The sequence below is a fragment of the Pinus tabuliformis genome, chromosome 1_1, assembly GCF_031772625.1.
Source record: "Pinus tabuliformis cultivar Carrire ecotype Pingquan chromosome 1_1, CPIR1, whole genome shotgun sequence".
In the NCBI taxonomy this organism is placed as follows: Eukaryota; Viridiplantae; Streptophyta; class Pinopsida; order Pinales; family Pinaceae; genus Pinus; species Pinus tabuliformis.
Genome location: NC_142297.1, coordinates 387,314,304 through 387,341,776, shown reverse-complemented (window position 1 = coordinate 387,341,776; position 27,473 = coordinate 387,314,304).

Here is a 27,473-nt window from a genome sequence, read left to right as displayed (position 1 = left end):
TCCATTCGCCAAATGGGGTATCGACTTTATTACTTGTAACCCTCACTCGGCCGGGGGGCATGCGTATATCATCCTCGCGGTTGATTATTTCACTAAATGGGCCGAGGCGATGCCTACATTCGACGCAAGCGGCAAAACAGCTGCAGTTTTCGTATTCAATCATATTATAACTAGGTTTGGTGTCCCACAAGCAATCATTACTGACCATGGGAGCCATTTTCGAAACATCATGATGACTGAGCTTACAAGCCAGCTTGGTTTGCGCCACGATAGCTCTACTCCTTATTATCCGCAAGCCAACGGTTTGGTTGAGTCTATCAACAAAGTTCTGGTTATCATGATCCGACGAACCATTGGTATTCATCGGTCGAATTGGCACAACATGTTATTTTCGGCGCTATGGGCATACCGAACCTCAGTGAAAACCTCAACAGGGTTCACTCCTTTCCAGCTAGTTTATGGCTTGGAAGCTGTGTTACCCATTGAATGCGAAATCCCATCACTTCAAATGGCTGTCGAATTACTCCCAGCTACTTCCGAAGAGGAGAAACGTTTATTGTACTTAGCTAAATTAGATGAGACTCGACGTGACGCTGCATTGGCAATCGAGACTCACGCGAAGCGAATGAAAGCTCAGTATGATAGAAATGTGACCCCTCGAAGTTTTTCGGAGGGAGACCTAGTGCTTTTATATGATCAAGCTAACGATAAGCTAGGTGCTGGAAAATTCGTTCCTATGTGGCATGGACCCTATATTGTAAAGCGAAAGCTAGCAAAAGGGGCTTATGAGCTGGTAGATTTTGATGGGGACTCTTTGGGTAAACCCAGAAATGGACTTTACCTAAAGAGGTATTATGCTTAAATGGTGGGTATGGAGAAGTTTTAGTTAGGTTAGGTTTTCTTTCTAGCTAGTATGTTTGTTAGTTAGTCAGTGTGCTTAGCTTAGCGAGTGTGTTTTTTCGTCGTTATTCTGGCTTATCTTGGTTTTACTCTTGATATTGCAGATGTCGACGCCTCTCCAAACATACATTGGATTTGCTGATGGTGCTTGTCGTAGTACACGGAATATCTCTTCCGCAGCTTGGGTTATCTATTCACCCTCTGACGAGTTAGTTTCTATGCATGGGGTAAGCCTCGGTCAAACAACGAACAACATTGCAGAATACAGTGCAGTGGTTGAATTATTATCCAAATCTATTTCATTTGGAATTCGACGTTTGATAGTGAGGTTAGATTCTGAACTTGTTGTATTACAGCTTAATAGAGTTTATGCCATTAGGAATCCTGTGTTATTAAGGTTGTTTTTGAGAGTGCGTCTCTTGGAACGTGAATTTGATTACATTGAATATCAACATATTCCAAGGTCCTTAAATACATTAGCAGATGCAATTGCTTCTCGAGTGTTGGACAGACATTTACGATAATCATGCAAGTAAATTTAAAAACATTTCATCATATGTTAAACGAGATAAGCCGGTAATAGTGATATATATATAAATAGGAGTGTGTCAAAAAATATACATCGTCTTCGATCATAGGTTGAAAAACACCTTATGATCGGCAAAAATGATAGAGTACAAAAAGGTCAAAATGTCACATGTGTCTACAAAGTGACTAGCCAATCACTGGTGGTGCTCCCTGTACGACACCACTGCACGGGCTACCTTGCGCAAAAATCTCCTAAACGGTCCAGGGACCGCGACTACATAGCACTGAAGTCTGATAGGGATATCATCCATAGTAGTCTCAGGCATATCCGCCGTCAGACGCTCTAGATCTTGCTCCAACTCAGCTAGTACCTCTACAGCCGCCGCGTCCTGTGGGGCCGGTACCGGTGCAACTGGATGTCTCCTCTCAAAAGGCCAGAGGTTGGCTGGACGCTGTGGACCAACATCTGCATTTTGAAAATTTTACTGTCAGTTTTGAGACGATATATATAAAAAACAAAAAAAATACATAATTTGAAAACTTGTGAAAAATAAAGTACCTCTGTCATCCCATTGTTCTCCCTATGGAAGAACCATGTCCGGATCACCTCAAAAATCTACTCCAGCATATGGAAAGTCCTGGATCGAGAAAACCTGGTCCTCCAACCAGTGAAAGTAACTATCAGAAAATCGAACAACTGCCGCGCCCTCGTCAGGATGCCGGGCCATCACCGCAACCCATCGTACCAGCTTTGGCTCCCGAGGACCCAAAATATCAACAGTGAGTTGCTGAGGGATCAGCATTGGAACTCTCTCTAAGGCAAAGCTCACGACTAAAGGCCCATATCCAAAAGTTTTCAGTAAGTTTTCAGTCGTCCGTTCTTTGCCTTAGTCAGTTGGCTCTTCACGTTAGCCGACACAGCATCACACCAGTTGAAAATGGTGCCTTGGTAACAGTCAATTGCCATCCGCATTTGGGACCCGGAAGCAATGTGTAAAGCGGCCGCCCCGCAAATTTTGGTAACCGTGAACGCTATGAATTTGAGTTCACGCAGAGAGATGTGTTTGATCTCCACGCCTTTCGAATGGTGAGCACCAATCTTCCCGGAGACTAACAAGGGATTGGCCACCCGGCCTAGTCCCGGCTAGATTGAGTTGCTCGCCTCTGTTTGGTAAGCCAGTGAGAAAGTATACATTCAAGGGCTCTATCTCGAGCTGGTGCCCTCCTATGTAAAAGAATTGTTCTTGAACGTTCCATCTCTCAACCAGCCATTCTAAGAATCTTACCTGAGCCCTCATGCCAGGTATGGCCCAGTATTTATATAGCCCGCATTCTTTTAGGGCATCAATGGAAGGTTGATGTTCAATTGCAGCTAAATCAACATCTTCATGCTCTCTTTCTCTCCAATCCAACATGGTGAGTGCCCTACACACCAAGAAATAATGATTAGAATTGACTTGGGGAAATTTGAATGGTTATGTGTGGAGATTGGGGTTTTAAAATCCGCCTTTCACGGAGCACGCACCCCGCGTTTACAACATAGGGCGTCCGGACGCAGCTGGCCTGAAGGTGGGCTGCGTCCCCCGACCATTTTCCTGTATAGGAAAAAGTCGGGGGACGCAGGTCACCCGAAGGGCACCTGCGTCCACCGAGGGGCGCATTCTAAAACCTAAACCCCCCCAAAAAACAAAACTAAAACCTAAAAATCAACTTTAATCGGATGAAATTGAAGAGTAGGATGTTGTAAAATACTTGGAAGAGACGGCGTTCAATTCTGACGGTCGGATTTTCCACAGCGACCACGGGAAGTTTCTTGCCAAAAGCTCCTTTTTCAACCTCAACAGTCAAACGGTAAAAATGACATGGTAAAAAGTCTTTTTATAGGTTTTTTGGATGAATTTGTTCATTTTTCACCATGGAAAGATGTTTTTTGATGTATTTTTGCCTATCTTAAACAGGTATGAGTAATGTGTTGCTTCTGTGCAGGACAAAGGGACTTAGAGGGAAAATTGTCATTTTTCACGAACCAAAACATTAGAGTCATCTTTTAAGCCCTTTTCTGACTCCTAAAAAATGAAAATATTGCCGAGCGTTTCTTTTACACTCGTTAAAACGGAATTAAAAGACGGTCCCCTTATAGCTCTTTTCTGACCGTAAAATCAGGAAAAGATTGCCGGGTTTTTGTCGTTTCAAACTCGATACGGAAATAAAATGACGTGTCCTTGATCGCTTTTTACTTTTCAGGTCAGTGACACTAATCATGAAAGTACTCCTTGGTCGCAAGATCAAGCGGTTCCCCCAGGTATTATTTTATACTTTTTCGGGCTTGAGGGACACAAATCTACGAAAAAGTTCAACTTGGAGTCTTCTTAAGTTTTTCAGACTCTCTAAAATTGAAAAACGCCCAGTTTCTCCTATACTGGGCTCGTTAAACATTTCACAGTAAAGGACTTGTTCAATTACAAACAGGAACGAACCACTCCTTCCTAGGGTTCGAATCAAAACTAGGTTGGACTCATCTGAAGGATGAGCTTATAATCAAGCATATGTTATCCTCCTCAAGCTTGTTAAAAATAAAGAGGTACTTGCCAGAAATGGTGGGGGAAAAGAGAGAAGAATGAGCCTATTTGTTACCTTTTGTCTCAAAAGAAGCTTTATTACCACTCTTGAACACGACACTTTTTCATTCACCTGGGTTGGGAAATCCTTTACCTCACAGTTGATCAAACCACTTTGAAAGTCTTCAACCGGGTTCCGAGGATTAACTTTGAGTCGTTTATCACCAAGCCATCTGTCGTGTCGTTATGTGTTCAAGAGGTCTGCAAGCAAAAATTTCATCTGCAAAATACTTGTCATCCATTTGACCATCCCTGAGTCAGTCCTTACAACAACATTTCTTCAACTTGAACAATGATTTCGTGTTGTGGGCTTGCCGGCAACGGGTCGCTTTCTATCGACATCAGCAAATTATCTAGAGAGATGACTTAGAAATCGTCAGTACCTTGAAGTCTGCATGCATCAATGGCAGGTTTCTCGCCTTTGACGTCAGTTTACATCATTGAATTTCGATCGAAGGATTCCGTGAAATGTTCGACATCAACTCATTCATTCACATCTCATGGATTGTACTGGGTACTTTGAGAACCATTGACATTACTGGTGGTCTCTCTCACGCTTGTTAACAGTTCACATCATCGACTGGTAATCAAGTGGTTTCTGCCATGTTCGACATCGACTCATTTATTCGCATGGCTAGAATCGTACCAATTCGAGAAGTAGAGATGAAGACCCTGGATCGAGTCTTTGCCATCCAGGCTGCGAGGAGTTTTGTATTCATTATCTAAGTAGACTAATCATAAACAGATGGCTGCGTCCATACTGTGTCTACAAAAGTCTATGATTATGATGTACTGCAAGATCATTCCTGTATCAGAGTAGTTAGTCTGTTAGTTAAAGTTTTAATTTGAGTATGGGAATGCCTACCTCAGTGATGATATAATCTTATACATGTATTTTGTGTTGAAAATTGCAGGTTCCGACCAGGCTCTCCATGAGATAATCCTTGAAATGATAAAGCGCTTCACCCTTCCTAGATAATACAAAACCCTAATCTATTCCAGGCTTCACACTTTAGGGGGCAATCTGTTACAATAAAAAATGTCACCATGACTATTTACAGTTAGGATGACTCTATCAACAGTCATACTACCCTCTTAGGCAAGTCTTATGACTCTGCTCTCCATGTCAAACTCCAAAAAAGAGAGAAAGTCTTTCTAAATGTATTTATCTCTGGGGACGCAGGTTCTCTCAACCTTACCTGCGGGGACGCACCCAAGGTTCACAAAAGCTGCGTCTTTGGACGCTCTGTATGTAAAGGTGCAGGTGCGTCCCCCTGAAAAGGTTAAAATGCGCAAGTTTCATCTTTAAAAAGTCACTTGTGGTTATTTCTAGAGCATTCTAGAAGGTTGTTCGACGTGTATTGAGCGCCTCCAGATGGTTCATGCACTCCTACCAAAGAGGAACTTATCCCATCAATAGGGGAGCTATCCCATCCAAAGAGGGGATTATCCCATTGATGGTGGACCTGATTAACTTCCTCTTGAGCACTATAAATACATGCATTGGGCCAGAAGGAGGGATGTTGAAAGCTATACATTTCTAAGGGTAAATGCTGCAGGAATTAGGACTCCCATTTAGAAGCTTGTGAGGAGAGATTTCCATCTTTGCTTGTTCTATTTGGAAGTGGGTGAGCTTTGTCAAAGTAAAGGAAGACTCTTGTGGACCCTGGAAGGAGCTTGCACAACACCAAGGCTCAGGTTGTAATGGTTCCTTTTGATTACCTTTAATGCAAATTGGTCCATTCTTCTCAATAACTTGTTGTTTATGAGTTATTTCATGTACTCCTTGGTCTATATGTTGAATATGCTTTGTTTTATGTTATAATCAGGTGCTATTTAATTGTTTGACTGTTGGTGATTGCAGGTTTTGGAGAAAAGGAGGAGCTCATCCAGATCAACAAAGCTTGGACTTCTACAACAGCGTTTGGACAAAGGTAAGAACGAAACACTTGATTTCTCATATCATAATGCATGTTTAGAGAAGGATAGCTCTAGTTTGTTTTGTTTGTCATTAGAATGTCTTAGAATTCTAGGAAGGTCGGTTGTGTCCGCACTTTTGACTGATTCCGTGTGACACATTCATGGATTATACTATCGTACCTTGAGAGCCATTGTCATTACTAGTGGGTTCTCTCATTCCTGTTAATGGTCCACATCATTGGCTGGTAATCAGGTGGTTTTTTAGCATGTTCGACTACGACACATTCATTCACATGTTAGAATTCGTACTTTGATCATGTTGGGATGGAGCACAAGACCCTGAGCTTTGTCTCATATGGCTCAGGCTACGTGGAGTTATGTATTATTCATGATTGTACACATGTTTCTACCATACAGATGGATGTGACCATACCGTGGGACTTTACATTTATGATGATCATTCTATATCAGGTGGCTACGTCCATACCTTGCATATTATATTTACGGATGATATTTTTCATTCGGATGGCTATGCCCATGTAGTGGATCCTTTTCGTAGTCCTTACTATCTGGATGGTTGTGTCCATATCGTGGATTCATGTTTTGATATCAAATATATATATATATATATATATATATATATATATATATATATATATATGCGTCCTTGATTTGTAGGTCTCTTGATAGTGCTTGTTCTCGTCCTTTCAAAAGATCGTAAAGCATCTCAGCCATCACTCCCTATCTGCCTTCATGTTTTAGGGGGCATCTATTACACAATATTTTGTCACACCTCCCGCACTTCCCTGTGACATACCTCGAAGTGCCCGAAACATGATCATCATGCAGTGTACTCATCTAGATATGTAGCTCAGATCCTCCCTAAAACACTGATGGAAAAATGCCTTGAGTTTCACCTGAAGGAAAGGGCTCTAAAGCCATAATTTAAGGCTCATCGCTCCCCTGACACTAAAAACCATGATGGTCGCTAGTTGCACTATATTAGCCCTGCGATGCCAGCATGCTTTTGGCTTGGATACCAATGATGATCCATAAAAGGAATTTTTCCCAAAGAGGACAAGAAGCTTCGTGATCTAGAGTCTTCCAAAACGATGCACTGGAGGTTGTTCGGCGTGGATGAGGTCGAGTTCTCTCAACTTGGCCCTTTGGACTTATCCCTATGAGCTACCTCCTTGAGATGAGGGCCTTCTCCTATATTTGGAGAGATCCTAACTCCCTTACCCTGCTTATATATTCATCCTTTCCCATTCCCAAATGGTTGGTCTTTGGCTATTTGCACCCTTATGCTGAGATTGTGCCTACATGCTACTCATTTGGATTGGAGAAGGAGTGCTTGAAGAGTTTGAGCTTATATTATATTGGAGAAGAAGTGCTTAGAGAGATTGAGCTTGGACTTGGACATTCACTCAAGGAGAGATTATTGACATCAAGGCTTTGTTGTATGCTTCTTCCTTTATTCTATTAATATATACAACTATTGGTTCATTTTCCATAAATGTGTGTTTTAATGCATCATTTATCTTAATGCTCCTTGATATGTTAAGTAGGTTATTATAGATTATGCTATGTGTACTTGTATGCTTTGTTGTGTCTTGATCTCTTGTGAAAAGTAAGACCGAGCCCATAGCACAAGTGATTTGAGGTCTTCAAAAAAGGAGGACGTTATAGCATTAGAATGAGGCAGGACATTTTCCTCTTCTCCTATTTCAATTGTAACTTAGGAAAGTGTCTTGTAGATTGTCACATAGGTTTCTAGTCCCACTCATTGGGCTAGAGGGATCATCTATGTCTGCAGAGAGGATTTCCTAGACAACACTAGATATAATCATAGACCCAATGCAACAAACATGGCAATTGATCAATACAAGAATGCATGCTTCCATGATTATTTTTGTAATGGAATCGACAATATAAATGGAAATAATGATGTGAGGAGTTAAGGGGGCGGGAGGTGGGAAAACAGGAGACGCATGTGATATAGAAAAGAACCCTATAAGAAGGAAAAAACATCAACCGAGAAGATTGAATTTGGTCTTATAACGAGGAGATAGAAATATCAATGATCAAGTACATGAATCTTTGATGAGAAGATTGAATTTGGTCTTATAACGAGGAGATAGAAATATCAATGATCAAGTACATGAATCTTTGATAAAGAGCTATCTTAGACCTGTCACCCTTTAGGTAAGAAGGGTTGAATGTCTCAAACATATTTAGGATGATATTATTTTGGTCATTGGGAAAACAAGAATTGGGCTCATCATTGTATTTGGGGAAAAAACCATGATCCCTGGTTCATCATAGGGGAAAATAAATCTTCATCAAGACTAGGGGAATGAACATCATCACAAACCTCTAGTTCTAGGGTAGGGAAGGAATGCTCAAACATGAAGAAAAACCCTTTATTAGGGGCATGGTCTAGGTAAGCATCTTCCTCAATTTCTTCTATATTAGAGTCATCATATTTCCCATAATATTGGAAGGTTCTTTTTTGATTGAATCATCTTGAAACATAAAGAAGAAACCTTTCCAATCACTAGGAAGGGCTTCATAAGGACCAACATTGTTATTCAGAAGGAGAGGAGCATTTTAATCTTCCCCAAACTCATTCTTATAGACTTGAGAAACCATGGGATCTTCATTTCTATAATCATACTCAATTCCCCAATCAACAACCCAAAAGTCACTCGTAGATTCTGTGTTTATTCGATTATCATGATGTTCCTCATAATACTCCCATTATTCACTATATATTTGGTGTTGGTTAGGATTCCATTCATTCCCTTCTTTATATAGGGAGGAATTTTCCTCCTTCATTTGTTCCCGAATAATGATCTCCAAGGTATTTACTACATGATTTTGATAAAATGCCTCAAGAAGAAGGTCATCAGTAGGACTCTCTTTATATTCACTCTTCATGTTATGGATCTTTTCCGATTGCTCACAATAGTGGGGTAAAATTGCTTGGGAGTTATATGTGGCCATTAGTTTCCTGCAAGAGTTTTCATATTCCATCATCCACTCTTGCAATGTCTCATGGCTCTCGGGGTTGAGATCTTCCTCATTATCCTTAGAGGACAAGCTTTCCAATTCATGAGTCTCTCCTTTGGCACCATCATTAAAATATGCATCAATAAGAGGTTCTTCCTTAAGCATAAAATCATATTCAATAACTTCCTCCTCTCAAAGGGCCATTTATAACATTTGGGATATGTCTTCATGAGATTGGAAACTTGGCCCTTGATGCAACAAGAAGTGTGTAGTCAACATTGGAAGAGAAAGAATGCTTTTAGGTTTACATGACTTGAGCCAATCAGTACTTGGGGAAATGGATAGGACAAACATTTCCATTTGGTCACAAGGTTGAGTTATATTTTTCTTTGAAAGGTACCTTATGAACCTCACCATGTGCCATTGGCTGCGGAATGTGGATCCCCATCGAACATTAGCATATTCTTCATGGATTTCGATGAAGGATATCTTGGGGTCCCTGTCATATATATGGTGGGAATATATGTGGTCAACATGTTGCTAGGTCCTTAATGACATGGGAGTCGCCAGGGTGAATGAAATTGCCTTTACAAATGCTTGCTTCACCCTCCAAGCATTGACTTTGAAGTTCGATGAAGAACTAGGGCTTTGTTCTTCCAATGGAGTCACTAATAATGCTATGTCAATATGTTGTATGGAGAACCAAACACATATTTCGTCTTCCTAGCAACAACGCTAAAATGTTATTGCTCAAAATAGCAGGGGAGCTAAAGGGGATCCCTAAAGGGAAATTTTTAGGCCAAGGGAAACAAATGGAGACTTAGCCCACTATCACCTTAGCTAAGGCTCTCTACTGTTTACGAACTTTCACTAATGGGAGGAGACCCGATATATTATGGAGTCACTAATGAAGGATAAATCAACGAGCGGATGTGCAGTGACCCAAATGATTCACTTTCTAGAAGAGGTTGAAGGATAGAACTTACTTTCTTTTTAAGTAAGGTACAATGTCTTATAGTAGAGGAATTAGAGGAATTGAGGGTTAGATTTAGGGGATATGAGTTGTGAAAGAATTTCTTGGTCCCTAAAATTCTTATTGAAATTGGTATCCCAAATGGTTCTTGAAGAATTGTCTTTCCAAAGGAACGAGACCACACAAGACCAAGTTGACCCATCCTAGGTTAGGAGGTGAGAGTTTAGCATCAATGATGTTTCAAACCTAGACAAGGTGGGGGAAAGGATCAAAGAAATAATATTCACTCAAATATGTTAAATTGATCCTATGAGACACTAGCCTTGGGGATGTTAGGGGAAAGTTTGATCTCATAGCTAGGTCTTGGATTTTATCACAACAGCACCGTCGAAATGGCCTCAAATTCAGAGGATTCCTTGAGAAGACACCAACGTAGGAGAGGCTAGGAGACTAAAATTTTCGGAGGGATAGTTTGACCTGAAAATTATGCCCTAGGTGACCCAACTTGGTTAGACCTAGGAAAAGGTGAAAAGAAGTTGATTTTAGGTGACCACCTTTTGGTAAATAAATGCCTTAGTCTTAGAATAATGGAGTCTATGATAAATATGAGTGAGGACCTTTGGTTCCTAGTCAAGGAGGCCTCAAGACTACTTCGTTAGCCTTCTAGGTTAGAGAGAAGCAATCTTGAAGATTTTATACTTTGATGTACAAAAGGTGATGGCTTATCAAGGTAAATTCATTGGTAGAATTTTCCTTAAGATATTTCATTCACATTACATGGCCCATACATTGAGAGATGCTATATAGAGACAAAATTCCACAATTTAAGCAATAAATGCATGCAACAATTAGCTCTAAAAATAGTGAAAATCCCAGTACAATGTATATGGAAAAGTAAAACAAGAATAACATTAAAATAATGTACTTACATGTAATAGAGTATATCCAATCATCCATAATTTGACAATAGAGAAGCTCCAAGACAGGATAAACCAACTCCACACATCAAAATTCATCCATAAAGCTCCAATTCATGATCCAAGAAAAAATGTGACATTTTCAAGAGAGAGAAGAGATCCAATCCAAAGTCATGATGAGAAAATGAACTCATCTCACTTGTATTTATACACTAATTAGGATTTCGAATAGTCTCATTGGCTTACATAAGCCCCAAAAATAAAATAATGTTCTAATAATCTAACTTTTGGTGACAAGCCCACCAAACTAGCTCACAAATGAAAGAATAAGCCTCTCAAGAGGTAAAATACTAATATATGCATGTCGTAGTGCCATCTAAGAGGCCTGATGAGGTCCATCGGTGCCATAATGAAAAGTAGGACCTTCAAAAGGGATGGACAACGGATTGGCCCCTTGTTATCCAAACAATAAACTTGTGGTGCTCCCAATGGGTGTTGTTGAACAATAATAACCTCATGGGTCTCCAAATTAGTCGAAAATTCTTGTAAATCATCTGCAATGGCTTTAATGATGATGTAAGGGATTCCACATTGTCCTACAAGTCCTGGGTCAACTGTCAAGTGCATGTTACATCTGTGGGGCTGCTTGGGCAAAGGTGAACTGGGTTAATCTTCCTCGTCCAATGGGAGCATTTCGAGTGTCTTTGACCATCCTCAGGGATCCATGGAGTGTTTTACACTATCTTGGAGGCCCATGGCTCTGAACACACCCTACATGTGCCAATGTATCCCTCTAAAGGATTGGGACCCCATATAGGGAGACAAAACCCAATATGGAGACCATCTGTAATCCTACATAAGATTCAATGTGTCCCCTAGCCTTCCGGTACAACAAGTCATTAGGGAAATCAAGAAATGAGCTTATCAACCATGGACCATATGTGGGGACTTCATAATGGCCTGCTCTTCCATAATGGGCTTCAAGATGTGCCAATGTCTCCTAAAATACAAATGGGGTTAAGCAAGTATTCTATTAGGTGGTTTCTACTTCAAAAGGGAATATTATTTTCCAGGTACATCCTTCAAAAGGTAGTGGCATGTGTCAAATAGGTGAATAAAGTAGTGGATGAGAAGGGGTAGCCTTAGGACACATGCTACGGTACAAGGGTAACTCATGAAGGGAAGCCCACACTTGGGTTTATAATGTATAGGAGGCAGAAATCATGGTACGTGAGGTGCCCCGACCTTGATATTTCCACCCTTCTTTATATTCATTTTTCCTTTTTATGGTTTTCTTTGATTAACTACTCGATGCTCAAGGGGTAAGAGCATGATGCATGAGATATACCAATGAATACCCCATATTAAGATAGGGAAATTCTTTTCCTGCCAGGGGTTGGGACAATCATGGGTTCCCATATGATGAAGGAGCCTCATAGAACTTGTAGGAACTAGGGTGATTGCCATCATAATGGGGTAGATCTCATGTTTTGGCTTTTCCCACATGCTAAATGTGTTTGTCCCGACCATCTTTTGCATTTTGTGGTACATTTTCCAGTTGAATGTAGCCAAATATGCTTTTGTCTTTCTTTTTAGTTGCATCAACCTTTAGGGCATCATTCTAGGCCTGACCCAAGGTGTGGGCAAGGGGAAGGGGCAAGCTATTCCTATGTCGACCCAGTGGAGGAGTGTGGACCTAGGTTGGAGAAATGAATAATGAGGTAATAATGAGTGGAAAGAGGGTAATATAAGCGGATAAGGGAGTTGGACCATGTAGCCAAAATCAGGGTTTCCCATGAAATACCATCCCTAAAGCCAAATGGTCAGTAAAAGAGAACCCACAGGACTAGAATGCAAGGTTAATATCCACAAGCGGTCTAGGGGACAAGGGAATAGACCTAACCCATAATTCCCGTTGAATCCTTGTTGGGTGTGCTATATTCTTTCCTATATTAGGTGGGTGGACCTACCTATGGTTTTGTGCATGGATTTCACACATGGTTTTGGGTATGATGATTTTTTATCCAAGGTATTTTGTAGGTTCGGTCAAGGGAACTACGATTATGTTCTAATCCAGGGTTAATAGATTGGGGTTTTTGGGTGCTTCAACATGTATACATATGTATTGTAACATTGAAAGGAATATAATGAAAAACCAATCTGGTAGTCCCACTTTTGGGATCCAGGGGAAAATCTATGTGTATATCTATTTTATGTTTTATGCTCTCACCATTGTTTATTTTGAGTTTTTTTATAATTCGTATGCAGGTAATTTCTGGACAGGGTTAAAACCTACATTTGGGATAAGAGTTGTTTTGGCTTCAAGGGGACACCTTTGTTGCTGATGGGTTTTGCTCAGACCTATGCTAGATTCTGTTCAATGGGAAATTTGCGGGATTGATTCTTGTGGTGAAAGAAGATGGCGAGCAGTGGAAATATAGAGATCAAGAAATTTAATGGTAAGAATTTTGAGTTGTGAAAACTCAAGATGGAGGATCTGTTAGTGGATAAAGATCAATGAATCGTAGTAGATCTGGGTACTAAATCGACGACAATGTTAGCTGAAGACTGAGAAAAGTTGGATCAGAAGGCAAAGAGAACAATACGATTGTGTGTCTCAGATTCAGTATTGCTGAATGTATCAGGGGAAGTTTCGACGAAGGCTTTGTGGTACAAGTTAGGGACACTGTACCAATCTAAGTCTTTGGTGAATAAACTATTCCTATGCAAAAAGCTGTATAACTTGAGGATGAAAGATGGAGACTCAGTGACAGAGAATTTGAATACCTTTAATACTGTGGTAAGTCGGTTATTATTTTTTGATATTAATATTTCAGATGAAGATAAGCACATCAGTTTGTTGTGTTCTTTACTAGATTCGTGGGATAGTCTGGTTGTTGCAATAGGTAGCATTGCAACTTCTTTGCAATTTGATGAAATAGTTTCATTCTTATTGTCGGAGGAGATGAGATAGAAAAATATGGAGGGCTATAATGGTGGTGCCTTGTTTGTACGAGGATGGTTCCAGAACAAAAACAAAAATAACTCCTCAAGTGGGAGATCTAAATTTAGAGGAAGATCTAAATCTCTAGGAAAACTTGTAAAGTTGTGTTGGAAATGCCAAAAGGAAGGGCACTAAAAAAGGAACTATAAATATAAAACTCCTAAGAAAGGAAAGGAATCTGATGATGCTCTTTTGCAGAGGCGAAAACCACCTCAGATGAAGGTGGGGATGTGTAATTGGTTTCTTCTTCAAGTACACATGTAGATCATGAGGCATGGTTGATTGAATCAGGTGTATCCTTTCACTTCACTCTCGATAGAGAGTGGTTCTGTGAATATGAGAAATATGATGGTGGTGATGTCTTCTTAGGGTATGACAAGAAGCCTAGAATCATCGGTCACAAAAAATTCAAGTTGAAGTTGCAAGGTGGAAGGATTAGAACACTTCTGGGTGTTTTGCATATTTATGCGTTGGCTAGAAATCTGATTTCTGTAAGAAATCTGGATGATGCAGGTGTAAAAACAGTGTTCGAGAAAGATACCTACAAGATAGTTCGGAGAGCACTGGTATTGATGCAGGGAGTTTGGATTGGAACTATGTACAAGCTTTAAGGTGGCACTATTATTGATGGGTGCAACAATTCTGTGGTTCCTAAAAGTGGAGCAGAAAATCTAGTGGTCTTTGGAGAAAATACCATGTTATGGCATCAAAGGCTTGGACATATTGGAGAGAAGGGCCTTCAAATACTTCATGGTAATGGAATGGCAAAAGGTATGTCTAATTGCTCTCTGGATTTTGATTTCTGTGAAAATTGTGTATATGGGAAGCCGAATCGAGTGAGTTTCCCCTCTGGTGCCAAGAGAGTGAAATGAATATTAGAGCTTGTGCACAATGATGTCTTTGGGCCTGTGTTGGTTCCATCACTTAGTAAGTCTTTGTACTATGCATCATTTGTTGATGACTTCTTAAGAAATACATGGATACATTTCCTCAGGAATAAATCTGAAGTCTTTGATAGGTTTAAAGAATTTAAGGCTCTGGTAGAAAACCAGACAGAAAAGAAGATAAAGGTGCTAAGGACAGATAACAGTGGAGAGTTTTGCAAGAAGGAATTTGAAGAGTTTTGTAAGAAGTGTGGTATAGCATGACAAAATACTACTCCATACACACCTCAGGAAAATGGAGTTGCAGAAAGAATGAACAAGATGTTGGTGGAAAATGCAAGAAGCATGCTCACTAGTGTCGGGTTAGGACAAGAATTTTGGGTAGAGGCAATGGAGACTGCATGTGGCCTAGTCAACAGATCACCTTCATCAATATTGGAGGATAAGACTCCACAAGAGGTATGGATTAGCAATAAACTTTCTCTTTCACATTTGAGGGTATTTTTATGTGATTCATATGTACATTTTCCAAAGGATAAAATAACAAAGTTGGATAGTAAATCTGAAAGGTGCATCTTTATTGGGTATAAGAATGGTTTAAAAGGTTATAAGATTTGGAAACCAAAAACAAGGAAGGTTGTGTACAACCGAGATGTGGTGTTTAGAGAGGTGAAAGATGTTATTAAAAATGAATTCCTGCCAAAGGACCTAAGAAGATAGAGTTTGCTCTAAAGGAGGAAGAATCAAACTTTACAACAGAAGATGAATTAGAAGATGAAGAGCCACAAACTCCAGCTGTGAGAAGATCAGTTTGAGAAAGAAGGCAGCTAGAAAGGTATAGTCCATCTTCTTTTTGTTCAAATTTTTCTTTATCTATTACTGATGATGATCCTAGAACTATGAGGGAAACAATAGATTCATAGGATGGCAAACTTTGGAAAGAGGCCATGGTTGATGAAATGAAATCTTTGCACAAAAATGAGGCTTGGGATCTGGTGGAGTTTCTGACTAGAAGGAAACCCATTGGCAACAAATGGGTGTTTAAGAAGAAGATGAATGTAGAAGGCAAGGTGGAGAAATACAAAGCTCGGTTGGTAGAAAAGAGTTATTCCTAGGTGTCGGGAATTGGTTTTGGTGATATTGTTTCTCATGTTGCCTAGGTAGCTTCTATTATATTACATTTATCTGTTGTTGCTACTTTTAGATTTGAGGTAGAACAGATGGATGTGAAGACAAAATTTCTTCACGGGGATTTGGAAGAAGGGATCTACATGAAGCAACCTAAAGGCTTTGCAGTGAAGGGTAAGAAAGCACTAGTATGCAGGTTAAAAAAAGTATTTGTATGGGTTAAAACAATCAAGAAGGATGTGGTATCAGAAATTTGATACATATGTACGGGGACTTGGCTTCACCAAAAGCAAAGAAGATCATTGTGTGTATTTTAAATTAATTGGTGACCGTGTTATTTATTTGGTCTTGTATTTGGATGATATGTTGCTGGTTGGAAATGACAAATAAATTATCCAGGATTTGAAGATCCAATTGTCCTCCAAATTTGACATGAAAGATCTTGGTGCTGTAAACTATATTTTGGGCATGAAAATTAAACAAGATCGGACAAAGAGGAAGCTCTAGTTAAACCAGAGGAAGTATGTTGAGACAATACTACAAAGGTTTAATATGCAGGATAGTAGACCGGTGAAGGTTCTATTGACAAGGCGAATTTTCGCTATGCCAACAAGGGGAACTAACCCGATTGCAGACCCCAATTAGATCTACTTTCGTTTGGAATGGCTAGTTCCGACGGGTTTTAAAGGACCCCATAAACTGTTATGTGTGTTGAAAGATTGCTTCTTGGAGGAAGACTTCAATTAAATCAACAAAGAGAAACAACTAACCTATAAGTATCAAATCCTATCTACACTAATTTTAACTACTTATGCTAATCCTAACTATTCTAATCTATCCTACAGGAGCATAACAAAAGAGATTAAACATCATATATAGATTCCAAGTCCAAATGAATCAATCACTGGTTCATAGATGAACAAGGTTGTATTAAATCTTGATTGCAATCTAATTACTTATACAGGAATGCACATTCCTTTCCATACAAATAACACTTGCAACTGATGTTTAACGGAGTTTCGAATCAACAACCTTTCATGAGTTAAGCATGCTATTGAATTATATTCAAATAACCAGGGATAACCATGAACTGTATGTTATCAATATGCATAAAGCAAAACACATTTATCTTTATGCCAACAACAACACTCTGATTCTAAACGCATGAAAGCAGAGAAAATAAATTTGAAACAAAAGGCTCTTTCTCGACCAAACAATCTTCTTTATTCACAATAAATCCAAGGCTGTTCTGCCCCAAAAAAAGTCCTCCTCTCCTATCCGGAGGTAATACTTATGCCACTAGTAATGACTCTCGATCTTCCCTCTACTCTTCGCCTCCCCCTTGTTATTTTCAACATACAAATTAGAATACACAAACGTAGAATAGCCAGTGTCACTGCTAACATGTAGAAGGCATATCTATTGCGATGTTTCCTCTTCTGGGGAAATGAATGGATGTTAATTAACAGAGAATGACTGCATGTCGTCTCTTCACACCTATATTAAACGAACATTATCCCCTATCATTTCCTGAAGAAAACTGCATACATCACGTTCATCATTCCCCATCTGGCATGATTGAAGGTTTGTTCGAACGTAATAACATCTTGATGTATCGACGATGTGCTTCCTCTTGATGTGGAGTGTGCCCCCATTATGCACTATGGCAGTTCATATCCTTTTTTGCAGAACATGCCTTTGCAATATCAACACCGGTGGTGCAGAGGTGTCATATTGATATAATTCGCCTTTATCCGCTACCGGGTCCACTCGAACTTGCCTGTAGAAATAATTTGCATGAGAAATACGACAAACATGCTCACAAACAATCTTGCATTCAGCCACAATTTCTATTTAATCTTACAACGTAGGGCAGCGATGATTATCAACCCACCGAAACCGTTGTGACATGTATTTTCTTTGCCCATAATATTCATTTTTACTCAAGGATTGCTTAATCAATGCATCAAAAGCGGACAATTCACCGCACGGGATTTCCCCTTGAAAAACCCAGACCACAACCTTTTATTGCAATACACAGGAAAACATGGGAAAACCCGGGGCCGAGCCATAAGGTCGGACTTGAAATATCATGCACCCAAGTGTATAATTATCACCAAGTCCGCCACATCGCGTCGTGCTTTATGCATATTCCATGGAATTTGCTGACAACGATTTGCGATTGGGGGAGGCAGACTCGAAATATATATGTGTCACGGTTAGTAATCCCATTGGGTCCTCCTTATAAGCCTTTCCTTTGAAAATCATGCCCTCAATACTTTCTTGAAAAACACAGGAATACATAGGAAAACCTACAATCAGCCATAAGGCTGAACTTTAAACATTATGCATCTGGGCCTATAGTCATCGTCAGGTCCGGTAGATAGCGGTATGCCTTATATATAAGCCCCGGACCCCACCGATTGCGATATGTGATGGGGCCCTGGACCCTAAATATATATATTGTGGTTAATAAAACCATTGGGTTCGGTAGACAACAACGCGCCCTATATATATAGCCTAGGACTTGGCTGATTGCAATATGCGATGGGGCTTTGGACTCGATATATATATATATATATTATGGTTAATAATGTTGTCGGGTCCAGAGTATAGTGGTGGACATTATGCCTTAGTTTTGATTGTGATAGGCGAAAAGGGGTGAGTTATGCATGTCTACGAAGCATTTCCATTGTAAAGAGTTATAATGGAAATAAAGGTGCGATGGAAGGTTTTTTGAGGGTTGAAGACATCCCGATGGAGGATATGAATGAAGGGCTAGAAAGGGTTATAGGTGAATCATGAGGTAGATATTTATAAAGGGGAGCTTAACCGTTATGAATTGAATATTTGACACGGCAACGAGTTAAAGTCTCTGGGATAAAACAAATCATTCAGAGAGGTGAAAGGTCAACTTTTAGGAGACCCATTCAAAATTGCTACCAAGGCAGGTTTTAATAGGTTGGTGGTTGTGGTCACAACAAATGGCGAACCACTGGGCGAACCAGTTATCTCTATTTCTAAATAAACCTTGGAACAATAGGACATCAGGGTGTTAAGATAAACTTGAAATGCAAACTGTACAGATGGATAGGCAGGGGTTTCACTTCAACATTAATTGCTATAAGTGGGATAAAGACAAATAGCTTCTACCTACTGATAGGGTTTTGACAGGAATTATCCAATGGTAGTATTATGGGATTTATTGACCTTCCTATACCTGTTTCCTACTTTCAAAAATCCTTTCGAGGCCATCACTAGTCTGTCAATACCTGTTTAGGTGTGTACCTCAGCTCTTTATCGCTCATCAAGCTTGATGCAACTATGTTTATCTGCACTTTATATAAGAATTTTAGTGCTATATTTTTATATGATTGAGTGGGGCGCAGTCATGGGTCATGCCATATTTTTAAACCACTTAAGCAGGGTTGGGCTTGCTGTGTCAACTGGTACTCTAAGCCCAACAAAAGTCCCTACTCTAACCGGCTTCCCAAACAACTTGTCCTTCCAGATTGGCACAAGGACTCAACATTTCATTTCTTTTACATAAGTCCTTCCAGTTTTAGGCATATGGACTAGACCACAATTGGATTTTCCATAGGGTATATGATAGTGAGCTCAGCCCATGAAAGGAGGTTTACTTGTAGATAACAGGTATTGGAAAACTTAGTGTGGTGGATGGGACCAATGGAGAATAACTGGAAACCTTACAAGCAAGTATAGGCTAGGTCTGAGAGGGATATTTTAAGAGTGCATCATTCTGCCATGCTTGTCTAGCTGTGGTTATACATTTTTTCATTTTATAAAGATGCCCCTACATTCTCTAGGTATCTAGGTTGTCAACAGACCTTACCTAGTTCCCAACAAATGCTAAATGAGTGGCTTCGATTTGAGTTCCACAACTGATTTTCAAGTTCTCGTAGGCTCATTGAAAGTTTGTTTGATTTGTAAGGCAACGATGAATTTAGGACCGACAGACTCATCAACAGGTTAATGAGGGAGGTCAAAGCTGAAGGTGACGAATGATGGCAGTCTGAAGAAAGTAATAGAAGTGAAAATGAGAGTGGAGGACCAAAATCCATTAGCTAAAAAGAACTGAAATTCAAAGGAAAGTAAACTCTACGAAAATAACAAGAACGAAAGGGATAAAAGATAACTAAGCTAACAGAAAAAATAAAAATGAATCCCAACCTACTCAGGAAGTAACTTGAATCCTAACCTACTCAGGAAGTAAACACCATGTGGTGGTTACTGGAAGTATCTCTTAAGATGTTGGCCATTAATAGGGAGTTTTTCAGTGTCTCCCTGTAAAGTTTTCAATCTGTAAGTCCTTTGACCAATTTTCTCCTTAATTTGGCACAGGCCCACCCATAAGTGTTGGAATTTCGTGTGTTTACCTTTTGGCTCATTCAACTTGTCCCATTTCAGGACTAGCTCTCCTACCTGGTAATCTTTATCTCTTGCCACATGGTGATCAAACAATCTCTTCACAATCATTTGGTGATTTCTGAATTTATTTCTGGCTTTATCTCTCAATTCCTCCAGCGTTACCAGTTGGTTCATCCTTTCTTGAAGTAAGGTTGAAGGGGTCCCTCTTGAAGCTTGGGAGAGCTGTAAGGAGGGAAGGGTAATGTTGGGAGGCAAGACGGCTTCCTGTCCATAGACGAGGAAGTATGGGGAATTTCCTAAGGCCATTTTTGGGGTGACCTTATCGGCCCAAAGGGCATTTGTTAGAGCGTTGTGCCAATTCCTTTGGTTGTCGGCGACAGATTTATGGATTATGCAGATGAGGTTTTTATTTGAGGACTCTGCAACTACATTTCCTCGGGGGTAATAATTTGATGCATACCTTATGTGAATTGATTTATCAACAACAAATTCAGTCAATTTCAGTGATGAAAAGTAAGAAGCATTGTCAAATATGAGAGCGTCAGGGATGCCAAACCTGTTGATAATGAATTTCTCAACAAATGATATTACCTCATCTTCGTTTACCTTTCGAAGTGGGATGGCTTCGGTCCATCTGGTGAAGTAGTCAGTTGCCGTGAGTATATACTTATGCTGCTGCGAAGAGTTTGGAGTGATCTTGCCTATGACATCTAGGCCCCATTGCTGGAACGGGCGATAAATCATAACGGGCCTGAGGGGAACAACTGGATTTCTTTCTCGTCTTGTGGTGGTTTGACATACCTTGCATTTGTGAGCGTAGGCATGCGAGTCTCTGAACACTGTGGGCCAATAATATCTATCTCTTAATATTTTGTGAGCAGTGGTCTCTCCGCCGTAGTGACCACCTGTTGGGCCGTCATGCAATTCTTTCAAGACATGATCAACATCACCCTTTTCCAAACATATCAGCCAGATTCGATCATAATTTTTCTGTATAATGTGTCATTGGCCAAGTGATACTGATTAGACTTCAATCTGAGCACTCTCCTTTGTGATGCATCCATGTGTTCAGGACATAACCCCCATGTGAGATAAAAGCGTATGTCGTAATACCATGACTCAGGATCCAAAAGGGATTCTGACATTTCGTGCTCACACATCAGCATCTCATTGATCCATAGGGGCTCCTCCCTGAGTTCTACTTTTTCATTTTGCATGCTCTGTGCTTTTGGTTCTTCTGATGCCCCTTCTTTATCCGCCAAGGCTTCTGCTGCTAGCCTGCACAATCCCTGCCCTCGAACTATCTTTGCCAGCTTAATCTCGAGGTCGAATCCTTGAAGTGCAGTTATCCAATTCCCTCTCTGTTCAACCATTTCTTTCTGCACGAAGAGGGCTCTTAATGTATGACGATACATATTTATGATTATTCATCTTTTGTGTGATGATTGTAGTCGTCATTTGTTTATGGATGTCTTCTTACATGTGTAATTGCCAATGTAGAATTTTATTTGCAATGGTATCTACATAGTGATTCTATGCTCTAGGAACATGCTTGAATGAAATGGATTGAAATTCACATGCCAAAAGCTTAACTCATAGATATTTTATAAATAGAACATGATTATGCACACGATAAACAACATTCAATTCATGACAAGTAGCAAGGAATCTAGACAAACATGAAGGTGAAGGATGTGACGGTCAAGGGAATCAGCTAACAAACTTATCACAACATCATATTTGGCCTAGTTATTGGTGGAATATCTAATGCAAACACTGTTGCAGTTGACTAACGAATGCAAGGGGGTAAAAATGGACCATGTTTTCGAGGCAAGATTCCTGGTGAAGCAACTTGCACCATTGGCAAAACTAATATAAGGTGTGGATGATGGACCAATTTGAAAGACGCAAGAAGACAATGTGTAAGAATGTGGGGGATGAAAACTACCTAAATGCAAGAAGAAATAAAGATTTACTCACATTTCAATGGGAAATGCTATGCGTAAAAGTTCTTGAGGTAGAGTGCATTTCGAAGATTGGGAAGGATGTCTCCTTCTAGGTCCTCTAATAGGTATGTTCCCTTTCTCGAACACTTATGGATGATATAAGGCCCTAGCCATAATGGTTCAAACTTCCTACATCCTAGGACATCATAAGATTGGTCATACAAAAGAACAAGGTCACCTTCATGGAATGTACGAGGGTGGAATTTTCGGTCATATTGAGCTTTGGTGCACTTGTTTGGTGATTCGATGGTTTTCAAAGCAAGACGACGACCTTCAGTGGTGTGCCCAAGCATGATGAGTCATTGTTCTAGGGTTTGGATGTTTGGGAGGTGTTCAATGGCAAGGTGAAGGGAAGGGATTTTACATTCGATTGGTAAAAATGCCTCCTCTCCAAGACCAAGGTGAAAAAGAGAGAACTCGGTGGTGGTATTGACAAAAGTTCTATAAGACCACAAAGTAGGGACGAACATTAAATGCTAGTTGGTCTTATGTTTATTTTCCATTCACTAAAGCATAGTCTTAAGGATCTTGTTGACAACTTCAACTTGGCCACTTCCTTGGGGATAATAAGATGATGAATATTGATGTTCAAATCCCACTAGAAAGGATATCTCACACCATATCTCATCTTCAAAGTGTTGGTCATGGTCAGAAACCAATCGCTTTGGAACCCCAAATCGAACAATAACATAGTTGAAAAAGAAGAGGTTTGTAGTATCCACAGTGTTATTAAATGTTGGCATGGCTTTAGCCCATTTGGTGAAGCATTCAACAACCACAATAATAGACTTGTGGTTATTAGAAGATGGGGGTTGATACTCGATAAAGTCAATAGCCCATTTACAAAAAGGATCAGTTGCGACAACTGGATGGAGGGGAGTAGGGGGAGCTTACACCTTAGGGGCGTATAACTGGAAATCAGGGCAATGTTTAACTGCTTCAATACAATCACTAAAGAGAGAAGTCAAAAAGTACCCTACATGCATGATTTTCTAGGAACTAACTATTTTGGAGAGGTGACCACCACAAGTGCCACCATCGTAGTCATTGAGCACTTTCTTAACTTCAGGATGGGTGAGAAAATGATGAAGGACAATATCGACATTGCGACGATATAGATAATCATTGATGAGGAGGTAGGAAGGGGCTTGATGTTGAATACATAGTCGATCATCACAAGTGAGGTGGGGGGGAATTTCTAAATTCGTAGATATGTAAGGATGTCACCATACTATGGACCATCTGAGGTAATGGCAAATAAGTGTTCATATAGAAGATCATCATTAACTGATGGATCAATCGTATAAGTGGGCAATTCAGAAATGAATTCAATGAGGGCCAAACATTTCTTACTTTTGGGTGTGGCAAATTCATCAAATCCAAGGATAACGATCTCATGGGCATACTTCCCACTGATGATTCACCGAATCAATAGTAAATCCATAGGGGTGAAATTGGTCACAACTTTGGTGGTACGTGTAAGGATATAATGATGAAGTTTTTGAACAGAGAACACAATAGCCAGTGCTATCTTTTCTTCATGGGAATAGGACACAGGGGGACCGTTGAGGTTCTTACTCACATAGTATATGACATGCTCAATTCCTGTAGAATCTTCTTGTATGAGGACCCCAACAACCAAATAGGTGGATGCATAGATGTTCAAGATGGAATTTGTTTCAAAGTTTGGTGGACTAATCAATGTAGTAGAAGTGAGAGCACATTTTAGTGCATCAAAATACTATTGAGTTTGGTCATCCCAAGAAAATGGAGTGGTAGATCAAAGGAGTCTAAGGAACTCATTAGCCATTGTGGCATAATTAAGGACAAACCGACGAAGGAAGATAGTTTTGCCTTGAAGGCTTTGTAACTGACAAAGGGTACGAGGATAAGGAAAGTCAAGAAAGGATGAACTTTGAGCGGGTCAAGAGTGATACCATCTTTGGACATAATGAAGCCCAAACGACAGCTGATAAGGATGCAAAGGACACACTTTAGAGGGTTAAGTGAATGCTATACTTACAACATCTTAGAAACATGGTATGCAAATCATGAAGGTGTTGCGACCGAAGTTTAGAATGAGTGGTGAGATCATCAAGATATGAAAAGATAATTTGAACCAAGTCATGAAAGCAGTAGGACATGGTACGTTGAAAATTGGCCCTAACATTCTTCAAACTGAAAGGCATGACCTTGTAAGAAAAAGTTCCCCACAGACTAGTGAAAGTGGTTTTCAACTGATTGACATAACGGATACGTATCTGGTTATATCCAGAGAATCTGTCCACAAAGTATAGAACCTCATGCCCCACACAATGACTTAGTCTATGAATGGTGTGGGAAATTTGTCTTTGGGACAAGATTTGTTTAGATCGCAGAAGTCAGTGCAGACACAAATGGTGCCTTGTTTCTTGAGAACAAGAACGAGATCATGTGGTGTATTCAATGGGATACATGACACTAGCCTACTTGATCTCATCAATTTCAGCTTTGATAAATTCATGCTTGGAAGGATGGATAGGCCTTTGTTTTTAGCGAGCAGGTATGGCATCAGGCCAGGTGTTGATATGATGTTAAATAATGGTGGGATCAAGTTTGGGCATTTCAAAATAAGACCAGGAAAAAAACATCACATAATTCCTTGAATAAATTGGTGTAAACATCAATTTATTTTGGGGTGCACTGTGCCCCCAAGACAATGTTTTCTTTGACCCCTAGTTTGTTTGAAATGTTGATTTTGATGATGGGGGAAATGCTGGACATATTTCCTTCTTCAAAAGCATCTAGTGTAGGAATCAAATTTTTGAACCAATCAACTTTGCCATGAATGAAGTCTTTGGACTCCACAACATATTGGTCATGGGTCTGTTGTGGAAGGAAGTATGGAAGATGGTGCATATCATCCCAAGGATAATCAAGGGTGGTCATAGATTCCATGACGTATTCATCAAAGTGGAAGATGGGCAGAATGGAGGAAGAAAGTCCACATGATGGTAAAGAGCTACCTGAAGCATCTTCATGAGAGAGAAGTTTCACATATGCATCGTCAAGGTTGGGATACATATAACTAGTAGATGGAATATCTACCAATGTTGAGATCAGGGTGCTTGCCAAAGAAGGTTCAACAGAATCACAAGAGGAGACATCAAAGGATTTCCAATGCATCGATCTCACGGATGACAATATGTAGAGAATAGTAGCAGAAATATCTGTCATCTCGACATCAGGAGGAGGGATCACAATGGGTGTCTGAGAGACCTCCTCTTCTGGTATAGGAGTGGGACCAAAATCCATAGGTAAAGGATAGGTGGACTCATTATGAGCGACCTATAATTCCTGAAGCACTTGAAGTGTATCAAGAAAATATTTGAGATGGGGACAATGATGGGAATAGTGGCCATAGTTATCACAAAAAGTGCATGGGTGGTTTGTCCATAACAATCTAATATTATTAGTTGACTTAGGTAAGGTGACATGGAGCTCAAGAATTTTAGAATGAGGGAAGGGAATCAGTGAACACATCCTTAAAATGAGAGAGTTTAGAATAGTTATTGGTGGCATGACTAACAACATCACACAAAGCACAAGGATGAAGAGGCTTTGGTGACTTTGGAAGAGTTGTAGTTGTTGGGGGGACCTTGTCTTTGGTTTCATTTTTATGGGCTTCCCCCCCTCCCAAGATGCTTTCACAACAGGAGTAGGATATTATTGAGGTTGATGTGGAACTGAAGTAAAGGAAGGGGTAAGAACAATAGGTTGGAGTGAGATCAAAGTAGTGTAAGGTTTCCATTGATTGGGTGGAGTGTTTGTGGGGGGATCGATACACTAGACTAGGATCCCCAAGGTAATATTGGGTAAACTCAACATAGCCATGACATGTGTAGAACACACTCTAGGAGGGGGAAATAAGAATGGTATATGACCAGAAGGATAATGGCTTGGAGGAGATGCTCCACAACGGTTTAGGTTTGGGGGAACAAATTCAAGTGGAAATGGATTGAGAGACACACTAGTAGAAGGAAATGATCCTTGAGGAGTAGTAACCGCAGGCTAGATTAAGTGAGGCACATCAGGTTTTGGAGGTGTGGTCTGCTGTGAAGGCATATAAGACCATTTGTGGGTAGCCTGTGATGCTTGGAGCACGAAAACATTGCATGAGCTAAGCTTAAAAGGGGTAGTCAGTGGACCATAGTAAGCACCAGGAAAAGTAGAATATTTATAGACTCCTGGAGAGACATTGGTGAAGGATGACACATTTGTATTGTCAGTCACAGAGGAAATTTTGGACTAAGGTGAAGCCTGGGCTTTGGGGTCATAATATGTCAAATTATCGATAGTGACGATCTTTCCCTTGTGGGGAAAGCACATCATATGATGAACCCTAGATGAGACATATGACATGACATAAGTATACCTATGACCCAAAAGGATGTTATAGTCTAAGCGAGCATCAATGACTTCAATGTCAATACAAACAGTCTTGTCGGAAACTGTGACTAGGAATTTGCAATATAAGCCAAGGGGCTGTGAAGGATGACCATCCCATGCACGCAAAGTGATGTTGGATAGAGATAGTTCATGGGAACCAAGTTTCTTCCACAAATTGGTGGCCATCACACAAGTGGAGACACCTTCATTAATGCGACATTGTTGAACAATGGCGTTTCTATTGGAGGTTGGTATTTGAAATGCAACAGATGAAGGTGGGGGGGGGGTGCTTTTACGACTTGTCAACATGAAAGACAATCAACTAATCGTTTTGAGGATCCATGGAACTCAGAGCAGATAATAGAGCTTTTCATTGTGATGAACACGTCTGGAGGACTTCCAACATTGACATGGTAGCAAGAGATTGCGACAAGTCATCTACTATGCTATATGTTTGTGTGGCTTTCGCAGAAGCAACATTTCGATGTAACAGACCTTTGGGGATCTTGGGAATAACCTTAGAATTAGGAGGTGGGATATGTAAGGTACTGTTGGGTGATGGTAAAGGCTCGGCAGACACTTTGGGTTGCGACTCAGTCACAATTAGTTATTGGCTTGTCATATTGGCGCGATTGATTCTGAAGGTTGACTTGCTTGGTATTTACCTATTCAGAATTCATCATAAGAGTCTAATAATCATGGTGACCAAATGGTGGAGCTAGTTGAGCTTCCTTACCATGTGTAGGTTGGGTAGCTATGTATCCTT